Here is a 13,657-nt window from a genome sequence, read left to right on the forward strand (position 1 = left end):
GTTGGCAGTTATGCTTTGCATATTTCTCTTAGGTCTGACTGGATGGGCCACCACTGGCAGGATGGGAGGAAGGGGCTGGTCACAGGCTAATTGACACCGGATTAGGCTGTATCCAATTTCCACACACAGCGATATATAACCCCTGTAGTTAGTCTGGAGCCAGGGCAGTAAGGTAGGACATCTGTGCACTCGAGAGATATGCCTCTAGAAATGTCTCTCCTACTTCAAAGGTCCAACTGGGTTTAAATAAATACTGTTCCTCACACACCAACTCTTTAGTACACTTCTGTACTGTGTAGATACTCTGCCAGGAAGAAGGACTGATGTGCTGCTGAAGGACTACCACACTTATGGACTACGCACTGCTGGCCTCCTGCTCTGCTGTACTGACCTGCTGCCTGATACCCTCTTGCCTGGGTGAGAAAGACTGGACCTGCATCTCCTGAACCAGAACCCAGAGTGACTCCAAGGGCTAGTTGGCTGGCCACCTGATCTGAAGCCTAGGATCATAAGAGGCTTCCAACTACCTTGCATCTGCCCCTTGACTCTGTCATCTGTGAGTCTATGTTGCCAAGTGGTGCTTCTCCAGTCCTGTACCCTTGGACGTCGGCTTAAGGTGCTTATCAGCCTCAGTGGATCCAGTGACGCATCTCCTCTCCTGTGTGGCGCAACCCCAAGCGGAACCGACACATCACTGCTGATGCATAGATTGGACCTCTCTTCGACGGCAGCCTGGCAATGACAATGGACTCCGCATCGCAGCCGATGCATCACCCCAAGAGCGTGCCGTACCCATGAACCTGGACTTCACATCGCAAGCCCCGTCAACAAGATCCTCAACGTCAACGCAACAGGACCTTGCGCACCTCAGAACCGACACTTCCCTTAGGCTGCGCAACACATCTTCGATAGGATCGACACATAGCTCCACAAGTCAACGGGCCTAGTTGGGTTACTGTAGCTGGCCCGCGCTCAATTGAAAATGACTTGAACTTGTGACTTTGTCGTGGTCCGACAAGACCAGCTATCTACCGTTGGTGCCTTATGCCTTTTTAAACTATTTTAACTAAAAACTTTAAACTTCAATATCTCTGTTTCTACTAATTGGATTTTTGTCATTTTGGATTTGTTTTATTTATTAAGGTAAGCTCTGTGTTTATAATCCTGTTGTTGGCTCCCTTTGTGGTGTGTTTTCACTGTGTAACTGTTTGAAGTGCTGCACACATACTTCACACATTGCCTCTAAGTTAAGCCTGACTGCTCTCTGCCAAGCTATAAAGGGGTCGAACGCACGTTAATTTGGATTTGCTTGTGCCTTACCCTGACAGGGATTGTGGTTCACACCCCAGTCAACCAGCAACCCCATTTCTTACACAACACCTGAACAAAACATTGACTTAGAATTTGTATAACAGATTTGGGTGAGAGTTCTGTTAAGATTAGTGAAAGCCACTTAAGAGAACTGCCTAGGTAAAGTGTATAAACTAACCAACAGATCACAGAACTCACAAAAGCTACCCCATTTCACCATAGTGAGATTGCACCCATGCCTAAATCTAAAGCTTAAGGATGTCTGTGTAATAACCCTCGTAGCATTCTTACAATACCTTCCTTGTAGTGCTGCATATTCATTAAGTACAGTATGAGTTGTAGTGCAATTAAAATACTTCTATGTTTTTTAAAAGGAAAGGAGTGGGCTGGGTATTCACTTATTGTATCTTTTGCTTGACTGCTGTAGTACTGAGTCTCTACCCTCCATTTTAACTCCCTGAGATGCCTTGGACTGTTCCACTTGCTACTCGGACAGTCATGTGAGGTAGAGATGTACTTCACCCAATCTTCAACTTCAGAGTTGGACAGTCCACAGGACACTAGAGTCAGAAGACCCCCAAACCACATGATTTTGTCCAAGTAGACCCTGTCAGACAAAAAACCTAAAAGCATTGGAGTAGATTCTTTTGACTAGAAGAAGGATTGGCCTGGCAGCCATGACTTACATGCTTGTATTTTCCCTGTTATCGAGATGAGAGTCCTACAGTAATTAGAATAAGCAATGTAAAGGAAAGCATTAAAAAGTGAAATCTAAACAGGTTTCAGTGTTAACCAATTCACATTATTTTAGAAAGATCTAAACTCCAGCCAATCAGATGGCAGCTGGTGCATCACAGATCTCCTCCAGGGTCCCCATACCTCAGGTTCTCAGTGCAAATGTAATATAACTGAGGTATCAACGAGGTGAATACCTTTGGAGTGGAGGAGGGAGGGTTGCATGTGAATATATAAAAGATGGCGTTACTGGAGTACCACAGTGTACAGGTGAGTAACATATTTTTCTCTAGTATTGAATCTTTCATAGATTAACATGCTTGTATCCAAATAGGAAGCAGTAATACATTAAAAAACTTGCAGAGGTCGGACCCATTTAAAGCAAGCCAAACAAACTTTCTACATGCATATCAATATATACTTCAAGGTAGATCACCTAATTGGAATAGATGTTGAAGAACTGCCTGACCTACTGCTACATCTTGATTCTTCGAGGATCTAGATGGCTAGTGAATGTATGCCTATTTTTCCATGTGGCAGTCCTGCATATATCGGGAAACAAGACCCTAGCAATAAGGCAATAGAGATTGCCATTCTCCTTGATGAATGAGGATGAACTCTGACTGTTAATGATCTTCCAGCTGTCTTGTGGCAGAAGGCTATAGCTGCTGAGACCCTTTGAGCTATAGTACTTATTGACAGAGCTTGACCTTTTCTTGGAGGTGCGAAGGCAATAAGGGGTTGATCACATTTTCGAAATAATTTTTTAAAATATTTTAAACATCTTTTGACATCCAGTGTATGAAGAGGTTTTTCCGGTGTTTTAGACAGATTTTGGAAGTACATAGTCAAAACAAATGGCACTAGATTTACTAAAGGGCTTGGATTGCCCTTCCATCACGCAAGGTGATACAAAGGCAACGCAAATCCTTAAGTGAAACTTAGTATGCCACCCAGAGACACCTTGGGGGGCTCTGCATGGCATAGTGCATCTCAAGTACTGCATTACTGTTCTCTGGGAAGGTGCTCCATGGGTAGAGAATGGGTGGATGTTGGTGCATTTCCACATTTACCTACAATAGCATACCTGGGAATGAGTCCAAACGCTACCCCTTCCCGGCAGAGGTGTAACAAGGAGAAATATGTTTACCTCTCCTAGTCAGTTCCTCTTTCCATGTGTGCTACATTCTACAGCACACATAGAAAGAGGAAAAAGCCTTAGAGGATTCTTTTTGTTCAGGAAGGTGTCACTTTGTGCTCAAAACCTAACTTGGCTGCAATGCAGGCACTCTTGAACTCCGGTGCAAGGGTGCTTGCATTGACGCTTGGAGACCACAAAGGCTCCAGTGCAGAGAGAGAGTACGAATGTGCCATATATTAGTAGAGATGCACATTACTGTTCTTTCCCTGTTATGGCAGCGCAGTGCAGCAAATTGTCTTGCTGCATTGCTTGACTTTGTAAATATGGTCCCTGTTTTTTTAATCTGGATGTCTGTTTGTACCTTACGGATAAAATAAGGATTGGTTCTCAAAATAACTTTATCCTCTTAGAATTGAAGATATAGTTGCTTAATAATAAACACCTGAATCACACTAATTCTTCCACCCGAAGTTAGGGCCAGAAGTAGGGTCATTTTCCAAGAAAGGTTCTTTACATCTACTTTAAGAAGAGGTTCAAAATGCCTTTGCATCAGTTTGGCTAACACAGTTCTTAACTGACAAGAAATAGGCTTTTTTATTTTAATCAGAGAGTAAACTCTAAAATGCCATATGAATTCCGTGATCAATCTATTTTACAATAAAGATTTCTATTTTAAAGATCTTCTGAACCTGGAGTTTTCTGCTGGATGGAATTCGGCTGAATTGTGGGAGAGCTGGTAATACCTGCTCTGGGGTAGACATTTTGCTATGTAAGTTTTGTTTATATAGTTGTTTGTAGAGTTACCTCCTAATTTGGCCAGGAAGTCCCTGCACTCTGCTGTGACATGTAAGAGGTGGAGTACATTGTGCTCAGGAGCCAAGCAGACAAATTTAGAAATTCTGGCGTTGGATGAACTACTTGGCCTTTGTTCATTGTAAGCGTTCCCAGGACTATTTTTAGCAGAATGTTTTGCCATTCTGACATTAGAAGAAGTTCCATGTACCAGAACTGTCTCAGCCATGCTGGAGTCACTATAATGATTGGACATGGCTGAGATTTAATTTCATTGAGGAGCCTGGGAAACAACGGTAGAGGTGGGAAGGCATAAGCAAATATCCCCTTCTATTCAATTTGGAAGGTGATCCCCCATGATCTCTGGTGGGAAATTCTGCTGGCATAGAAACAACGTTTTCAGTTGAGAGGTGGCTCAAATAGGTCCAGGTTCGGTTTTCTCTATTTGCAGAAAATCCTTGACAAGTGTTGTTGTGTTAACTCCCATTATTGGCACTCTCTTGAGTTCTTGCTCAGATTGTCCACCCACTGATTGTCTATACCTGCCACATGTTCTGCCTTTACAGTGATCTGTTTTTGCAATATCTAGTTCCATATGTCTTGGGTTCCTTTGACAGTAGATGGATTTGTTCCTCTTTGCTTGTTTAAGTAGAGCATAGTTGGTGTATTGTCTGTATGAACCAGAGTTTTTTCCTATGGAGAAAGTCTGAAGTCCAAGTTTATGTGGATGTTCTTCTCCTGGAAGACCATTTGCTACTGGGTTTGAGGTCCTGTAGATGAGCTCCCAAGGCCTCCATTGATGCATCCATGGTCATGATGTAGTTAGGTTGACCGCTGTAAAATGTTAAGCCCAAAGATGTGTTGTCCTTCTGTGCCCACCAAACCATAGCTGGTTTAATTTCTGGGGTGATCTTGATGATGTTTGCGAAAGAGACTTGTACTCTGTTTGTTGAGCTCTTCTTGCAAAGATCTCATGAATAGCTGACAGTTTGGTATTAAAGGAATGCAAGAAGACATGATTTTCCAGGAACAACTTGTATTTCCTTTCTGAAATAACCTTTCAGGGAATGAAGGGAAGAAGGTAGTGATAATATCCTGCATATCCTTGTGTTGGAATGACTTTGCAAGTGACTTTGCCCCCCTAAGGCACGGACAGCGGCCGCTGGGAAGGGAGTGGGGGGTACTGATCGGATCGGACCGCCGCTGGAACGCTAGATACCCGAGACCTGGCACAGCACAAAGAAGGAACTTCCTAACAGACTCCGACCTAGAAATTGACGGGGTATTGCAGGAGAACCATGGGCAAAGACAAGGCAACACGGCAATCGCCAGCCCAAACGTGAATAGAACAATTTACTACGGGTGCAAATGGTTTCCGAGCGGAGTCCCGACCCCTGGGGGAAAAGGCAGACCAACCGGTGGCACCGGGAGACCTGGAGATGATTCTTTGAGCCATACACACATCCCAGGCCACGGTGGAGGCCAAGATAGGAGAAGTCAGAGAAGAAATTACCTTGGTTCGCCAGGACCTTCGTAATGCCACGGCCCGTATCACAGAGACAGAGACCAGAATATCCACGGTGGAGGATGAAGTAAACGCTCTTAAGACTCAAGTATCCATACTCACGGCATGTACATCAGAGCTCTACCGCAGAGCCGAAGATGCCAAGAACAGATCAAGATGAAATAATCTCAGGGTGATGGGCCTCCTGGAGGCCACGGCGGTGACGTCCCTTGCCACGTTCTTAGAGGAGTGGTTTCGTTCCTGGATCCCAGCGGAACGCTTCACCCCAGGGTTCGCCATTGAACATGCCCACAGAGCTCTGCAGATGAAGCCCCCGCCGGGATCTCCATCACGACCGGTGATACTCTGCCTTTTTAACTTCAAGGATAGGGACGTGATCCTACAAGAGGCCCGCTCTAAGGGAGACCTCTTCTGTAACAAGGCTAAAATCCTCCTCTTTCCTGACTACACACGAGACGTACAACAACAACTGCGCTCATTTCTTGAAGTCAAACAAAAACTAAGAACAATGAATATTCAACACCGCCTGCTGTTCCCCGCAAAATTACGAGTGGTTCATGGGAGCAGAACACACTTCTTTGAGCAGCCAACTGCAGCGTGGGCATGGTTGACGGAGGAATTGCCACTCAGACTGACCGGCGAGTGCTCTGGCTTGACACAGAGCGGAAACCAACCCAACACCCAACCAAAATGAGTAAATACTAAGAGAAACCATACACGGTCGCGGAAGCGCAGGGAATGCCGCGGCTCCCGCTCGAACTCCCCACAACTGGCCACGGGTGACAATGTGAAAGACCACCAACGGCCACCGAGACTTAGAGAAGATGAGAAAGTCTTGGTGGCACATAGCCAGCAACAAACCGTCTCGGTCTCATTTGAGATCACAGATTTATCTCGCAGCCCGACAATATAACTTGAAGGTCAGAGAGGGGCCTAGGAGGGAGAGACGTTCATCATGGTAAAATGTCAAAGATATATATCTATTGCATCATTACCAACTGTTTCTATTTTAGTGATCCGTTGCTATGGAGGGGTCCACCACTGCTCACTTAGTTAAGGTTCTATCCCGCCAGGTTTACAGGCGAGATGTTTAGGGGTAAGGGCGACACTTGCTTCTGGGGGGAAGTATGGGGTGGGGTGGGGTGGGAGTTGGGGGGTGGGAAGGTCAAGTCCTATGGGAAGGGGCCTACTTTTGTTCAATGTCACGTTGACATGTTTGCGAGGTTGGGTTGATGTGCGAGACAGACAGCAGACAGACTTAGATGATATCCAAAAGCTCACATATCTGCACATGAGAAGCAGGAAGGGAAGAGACTCAAACCCAGGGCAACCACACCAGAGAAGTAGAGTAGCGACAATCTTACATACATAGATGCAGACCCGAAATGCCCCTACTACAAGAGACGCACCTTACAGGGGAATAATGCCCCTTCCTGGCGCGAAGAGGGTTCAATAGAATTAATCATGGGGGGTTCACATGAGGCTCGCAAGGGGCTGCGATTCTATTACATCGCTCCTTTCCTTTGACGGTGGTACAAGTCTTGAAGGACAGTCAGGGACGGTTTGTGGCCATCACCGGTAGATTGGAGGGAGTGACGGTCAATATCATCAGTGTATACGTTCCCCCAACGCTACAACGTGGAACAACCAAGGAGCTGACACAGCTTCTCTTGGGAATACCCCCAGGACTCACGGTAATGGGAGGGGATTTTAACGCAGTCCCTGACCCCGTGGTGGATGTAAATGGCCCAATAACAACCCATAGGCGCGAAATGGCGACGTACCTCACGAGCTGGCTGACAGCGGCGGGGCTCCACGACGGTGGCGTCTGTGGCATCCGAGGCACAGGCAGTTTACCCACACCTCAGCAGTACATGGCTCACAGTCCCGAATTAACCTACTATTGCTACCCAGCACTGACTGCAATGCCCTGACTCACATCGAAATTCTAGCAAGAGGCATATCTGACCACGCACCACTCCAATTCGCGATAGGGCATGCCAGATCCACGAATCGCTCCATGTGGAGACTAAATGCCTGGTACTTACAGGATAAAGGGTTTGGATAGCAATTGCAAAAGGCGCAGTTTGAATTCTTTACCCTCAATCACGGGTCGGTATCCTCTCCTGGTACCTTATGGTTGTATTGAGGGGAACGGACAAGGGATTAATACGCGAGATGTAACGCCAAAGAACCCATGATATCGAAATACTAGAAGAACGGGCGGCAGCACTCAAACACACACAAGAGGGGGAACCCTGCGGGAAAGTGACAAGACAGCTCTCCCTAGTCCGTGATGAAATCAAAGATGAATCTCTATGGGCAACGAAGGCCCTGTGGCGGGCGAGCACTGCGAAAATGTATGGGTGGGGGGATAAGACCGGGAAACTGCTGCACTGGCTGGTCTCTCACCATAGATCCTCGAGCATTATTCCCAAAATTTGGGATGGAGAACATGGTAAGGCGGAGAGACACCAAGACATAGCAGAGGCCTTCGCCCACTATTACAAAGAGTTATATTGAGCCTCAGACGCAGTAGGTTTGGCCCATGCCCGTAGGCTACTAGACGCTATCTCCCTGCCCCGGCTGCCCCTTTCGGAAGTACGAACTTTAGATGAGCCTCTGAGCGAGGAAGAGATAGACCGCGCCATCTTGGAACTGGGAGCTGGGAAGACTCCCGGTCCAGACGGCTACCCATCAGAATACTATAAGAAATACAGAAAGGAACTGATGCCCCATCTGGTGACTCTCTTTGCAGAGGAAATCCTTCCCGAAAGGACTAGACGAAGCAACTATAGTAGTGATTCCCAAGTCCCAACCCCCATCGATGCAATGTGCTGAATATAGACCGATATCTTTGATTAACTGCGAGGTCAAAATCCTCGCCACCATTCTTGCAGCACATCTTAAGAGAGTTCTGCCACAACTGGTCCACTCCGACCAATGTGGGTTCATGGTAACCAGAAGTACCCGTCATTGTATTCGTCGACTACACGTGGCTCTCGCTAAGCGACACCGGTTGCCCCGAGACCTGGCATTGCTTTTTATCGACTTCGAGAAGGCCTTTGACTCAGTAGATTGGGAATTCCTCTTCTTGGTGCTCCGACGGGCTTGTATTGGACCGAGATTCTGCCGCCTAGTCCGAGCACTATATGCTGACCCCTCGGCCCAGGTACAGGTCAATGGAACCATGTCATCAATTATCAAAATCAGCGGGGCACGAGATAGGGTTGCCCGCTCTCCCCCCTTCGTTTCGCCCTAGTTATAGAGCCTTTAGCTCAGATGTTTCGGTCGGATCCGGAATATTGTGGCTGGAAATGGGGTCACGCCAAGGAGGACAGAATAGCTCTATACGCAGACGACGTGCTGCTATATATGAGCACACCAAGTGTATCGGGCCCATGCGGTCTCCTACTCCTCGAAAGCTACGCATTGGCATCAGGCTTGAAAATGAACCCCACAAAGTCAATACTAGTCCCCCTGGTAAACGCCTGTGATTGTTTTGACCGGTAAGACATGATACCCCTTCATAGATTGAGCTTCAAATACCTGGGGGTATGGGTGACTCTCCTACCAGAACTGATATGGGCAAAGAACCTAGATTCGCTGTTGACGCGGGTTAAGACAGACCTGCAGAGATGGCAGACACTGCCGCTGAATGTAATGGGACGGGTTGCCTTATATAAGATGATGATTTTACTCAGATTACTATATGCTTTCCAGAACTTCCCCTTTCCAGTCCCCCGCTTGTGGATCCGGTTCCTGGAGGCAGCCACAACATTATTTCTCTGGGGGGGAGCCAGACACCGGGTGGCGGCAAGGTACTTTAGGAAAGGGATATTTGAAGGGGGACTGGGAGCTTCTGACCCATACTTGTACTATCTATAACTAGAACTAGGAATTCTGGACTTCCCGCGCATCCTTGATATGCTATATGGCACACCCCTCCCACACTCCATGGAAGCGACTGCCAAGGCAGTTTTTCTGGCTTGGCGAGTGGCGCTAAGGCACACCCGCTGGAACGCTGTGAGCACTCTGCAGACTCCGTTATAGAGGGGGAGGTAGATGAGCGCTACATCTGCGCTGGAGGGCTTTGCAGAATGGGATTTACTAGGTGGAGGACGTGTGGAAGGGAGAGACAATAAAGACCTTCCAGGAACTTCAGTCAGACTTCTGGCTCACCCGAACACAGTTCTTTAGATACCTCCAACTTAGACAGGCCGCAGGAACCTCAAATCACAAGGAACCCACTGCCAGATTTTAGTCCGCTCGAAGCCAAATTACTTATGGGAAACCTGGGCAGAAAGGGGGTCTCACAGATCTACAAAATGTTAGTTAGCAACACACCAGAGGGCTTGGAGCTGACTAGGAGGGGATGGGAGGCCTGGGTGGGTGCCCTTGAAGACTCGGAGTGGGAGGACGCATTGAGAGCCCCAAGGACACTAGCCATATCGGCGAAACTGCGCACCATACAGTTGTTCTACCTCCACAAAGCATACCTAACACCTGCTAGACTTCGTAGAGCCAGGTTGAAGCCAGATGGCCGATGCCCTCGCTGCACGGGAGACCTAACTGATTTCTTTCACATGGTCTGGTCCTGCCCGGTTGTGCGGACCTACTGGGAGAGGGTGCTAAATGACTTAAACAAGATATTGGGAACAGAATTGCAGCTCTCCGCTGGTATGGTACTGCTGGGGGTAATGGAGGACGCAGTGAGGCGTGGACAAAGCGAGCCCTCGTTGGTGTGGCCCTGCTAGTGGCAAAACAAGACATTGCTGCGGCTTGGACCTCGTCCCCTGGACCGTCCCTACAAAAATGAAGAACAGGAATGGATTGGTGTGCAAATCAGGAGAAGAGAGTGTACGAATCGAGAGGATGCCCCCAGAAATATGATAAGATATGGGGTCCCTGGCTAGGGTCATTGTCATAGACTGGACCGATACAACCGTCCCATTGTTGTGCCTTGTTGAAGCAACATATATTCTCCCTCAAATGTGACATGTGCAAATGTTAACAACACATAAAACTGAAATGCATTGTTCTGTCTGTACCAAATCTTTAGAAATATACTTTTCTGAAAACAATAAAAATTTGTTTATAAAAAAATAAAAAATAAAATAAAGGCAGCCCCCATGTTAACCTATGAGAGGGATATACCTTGCAACAGTGAACACCGAATTTAGCAGTATTTCACTGTTAGAACATATAAAACACAGTAATATATATCCTATCTTATACATACACTGCGCCCTGCCCATGGGGCTACCTAGGGCCTACCTTAGGGATGTCTTATATGTAAGAAAAGGGAAGGTTTAGGCCTGGCAAGTGGGTACACTTGCCATGTCGAATTGGCAGTTGAAGACTGCACACAGAGACACTGCAAAGGCATTTCTGAGCCATGTTTACAGAGCTTCTATTGTGGGTGGCACAACCAGTGCTTTAGTCCAACTAGTAGCATTTGATTTACAGGCCTGTACTTTAGCACTGGATAGCAGTGGTAAAGTGCCCAGAGTAACAAAATCAGCAAAAACAGAGTCCAGCACACATCAACAACCTGGGAAACAGAAGCAAAAAGTTAGGGGAGACCACGCCAAGAATTAAAAGTCTAACAGTAGCGAATCAATGAATGCCCCTAATTCTGACCACATTTGGCGATCATATCTGTCGGAGATAGCTAGGGCTTTGGAAGCTCTTATAGTCGGAGCAACTATGGCAGAGAATAATTTTTCCACGTTATTCAGGTACCTATTTTCTTTATCAGGTGGTGTAGAGCAAGGAGTAGTAGTATTGCTGAAACTGCTAAGTGCCGCTTGTATGAATCTGCCTTTGGATATGACAGTTACGCAGGCTGGGGAATACTACGGCGCTTTGTATTTTGTATTACAACAGCAACTGTTTTCAGGATTTCTCATAGGTTTGAGGCTCTCTGTACACATATGAGCTATTCCTAGCTTGGTCTTTGAAGTCATATGGGAAACAGTGGCATTGGTGAACTGGCACTGGCAAATCAAACTTACGACAGACTCTTTCGAGAAGAGCATGATGCCCCCTATATTGTTTTAAGGGGAACTAGCCACAGGAGCGCTGGAGGAGCTGGCAGAGGAGGATATTCAATCTCTCTGTGCCAGTTGTTTATCCATGGATGATCGCTTTTTCTTCTGGTTCATCATAGTCTCCTTCATCCACATATGGATGGCAGTTGTTTCCAACATCCTGTTTATGCAACGGTTCACTAGGAACCAGGGATTTATTTTTTATATACATCTAGGGGTGAGGGCTGCCCTGAACGGGCATTGATATAGCCCCACCCCTCCCAAAAAGCTGCACAGCCTTTTTGCCCCCCCCTTGGGGGACAGATAGGGGCAATAGCTCCCAATCTGCCCCTACCCTTGGGGGGGGGGTTAAACTCCCACTAGGCACTAGGGATTTTTTTTATTAATCTAGGGGTGGGGCTGCCCAGAATGGGAATAGCAATACACTCCCCCTCCCCACCCCAAAAAAAATCAGCACATTCTTTCTGCCCCGCACTCCCCGGGGGGGCAGATGGGGAAATAGTCCCCCATCTGACATGATAAGTCTTCTCAGAGATTGCCACGCTGGATGTTCTCCTCTCTAGATGGTAGCTGAAGTTCAATCCTCTCTAGATGGTAGCTTAAGTTCAATCAAAGGTCAATCACAGTAGACAAAACAGCTTTCTCCCTGAATGAGCAAAAGTCAGGGAGACTCCCTTCACACAACGTGTAGTAAGAAATCTGAAGCATGGTGGCCCTGGAGGGGATGGGTGATGCAGCAGCTGCTCTTTAATTGGTGTTTAGTTCTTTCTAAAAAGATCTGAGTTGATTAACCTGTTGAAGCTTCACTGTTTACTATTCCTAGGGACAGGTGATGATGCACTAGGGCGAGATGAACTCTTGAAGAAAAGTCTGTTACTAAACAAATACTAAGAACTAGTGCTATTTTACATTCATTCCAAGACGAGTTGCTATCAGGAATTTCACTAAATTCTACAGTTGCAAATAATACAATTACCATAATGCAGTGCCATAAGCTACCAAGCCAAGGAATAGCTCAAACGAAGATATGGAAATGAACTGTATCACAGACCATAAAGGAAAACTGTGGGAAAGAAAAAGCTGCTTAAGCCAAGATGTGCAAATTTAAGTAATCATTGCAGGTTTGGTAGCGATCTCACAACAAGTGTGTCTTTCTGTGTGGCCCATTCCTGGAACACACAATGAGGTTTTAGCAAAACCAGTTTCTTACTTTATTTTATCCCCCAATCTTTCTACTGCTCAAATATTTGCTTATTTCACTTGGTTTTTTTTCTGAGACTCTACATTTGAAGGTATTTTATTCGGTGTATGTCAGGATATAATTTAAAAACTACTGTTAAGTTTAGAGATAGACTGTTCAAAGTAAATGAGAAAGTTGTGCAGTTCTTGGATTGAGTTGCAGAACCAGAAAAGAACATCTCAGGCTGTGAAGGTAAACTCATTAAATCTCAGGACCACTCTGCACACCTGGAGCAGGAAATAATAAACCTTAAAAATGAACATCACGAAAACGAAAACCCTTCTCCATTCAAGTCAACATTTCACAGACATCTCGGAACATAAGAAAAATGACACTGTTACAAGGACTTTTATGCCTAATCTAGTAAAGATCTAAATTCTCTCAAGGCCTCTCCTGCCATGATGCCATTATACATAGCATGGGTGACACTTGCGAGCCTCTCACAAGAGCCAGGCACACAATCCTGTGCGTCCACTGTAAGGGAAGAGTGTTTGCTGGTTTGGATTTGTGAGCCTCTTGCAAAAGCATAATTTTATAATGGAATTAGCTTCTTCACTGAACATATCCAGTTGTAATAGGTATAATTTATGTGCAACAGATTTTCGCTGCCCCTTTCTCTTTAATGTTATGCTGTGAGACTCTTGTGAGATTGCAAAAATTATTTACAGGAAGAATTTACATATTCCTTAATTACAGTACTTACCTCTTACAATTCGCTCTGCTGGACTATGGGGAGAGCCTGGCCTCTCCACTTAAGAAGATTGGTGTGGAGAGTAGGGAGTGAAGAGACACTGCCTCTCCATTCACACCTTTACCTGGCTCAATAGTATGCATAGAAGGGTGGACAAGGTGCTCACCTC

This window comes from Pleurodeles waltl, chromosome 4_1 (assembly GCF_031143425.1).
Source record: "Pleurodeles waltl isolate 20211129_DDA chromosome 4_1, aPleWal1.hap1.20221129, whole genome shotgun sequence".
NCBI classification, from domain to species: Eukaryota; Metazoa; Chordata; class Amphibia; order Caudata; family Salamandridae; genus Pleurodeles; species Pleurodeles waltl.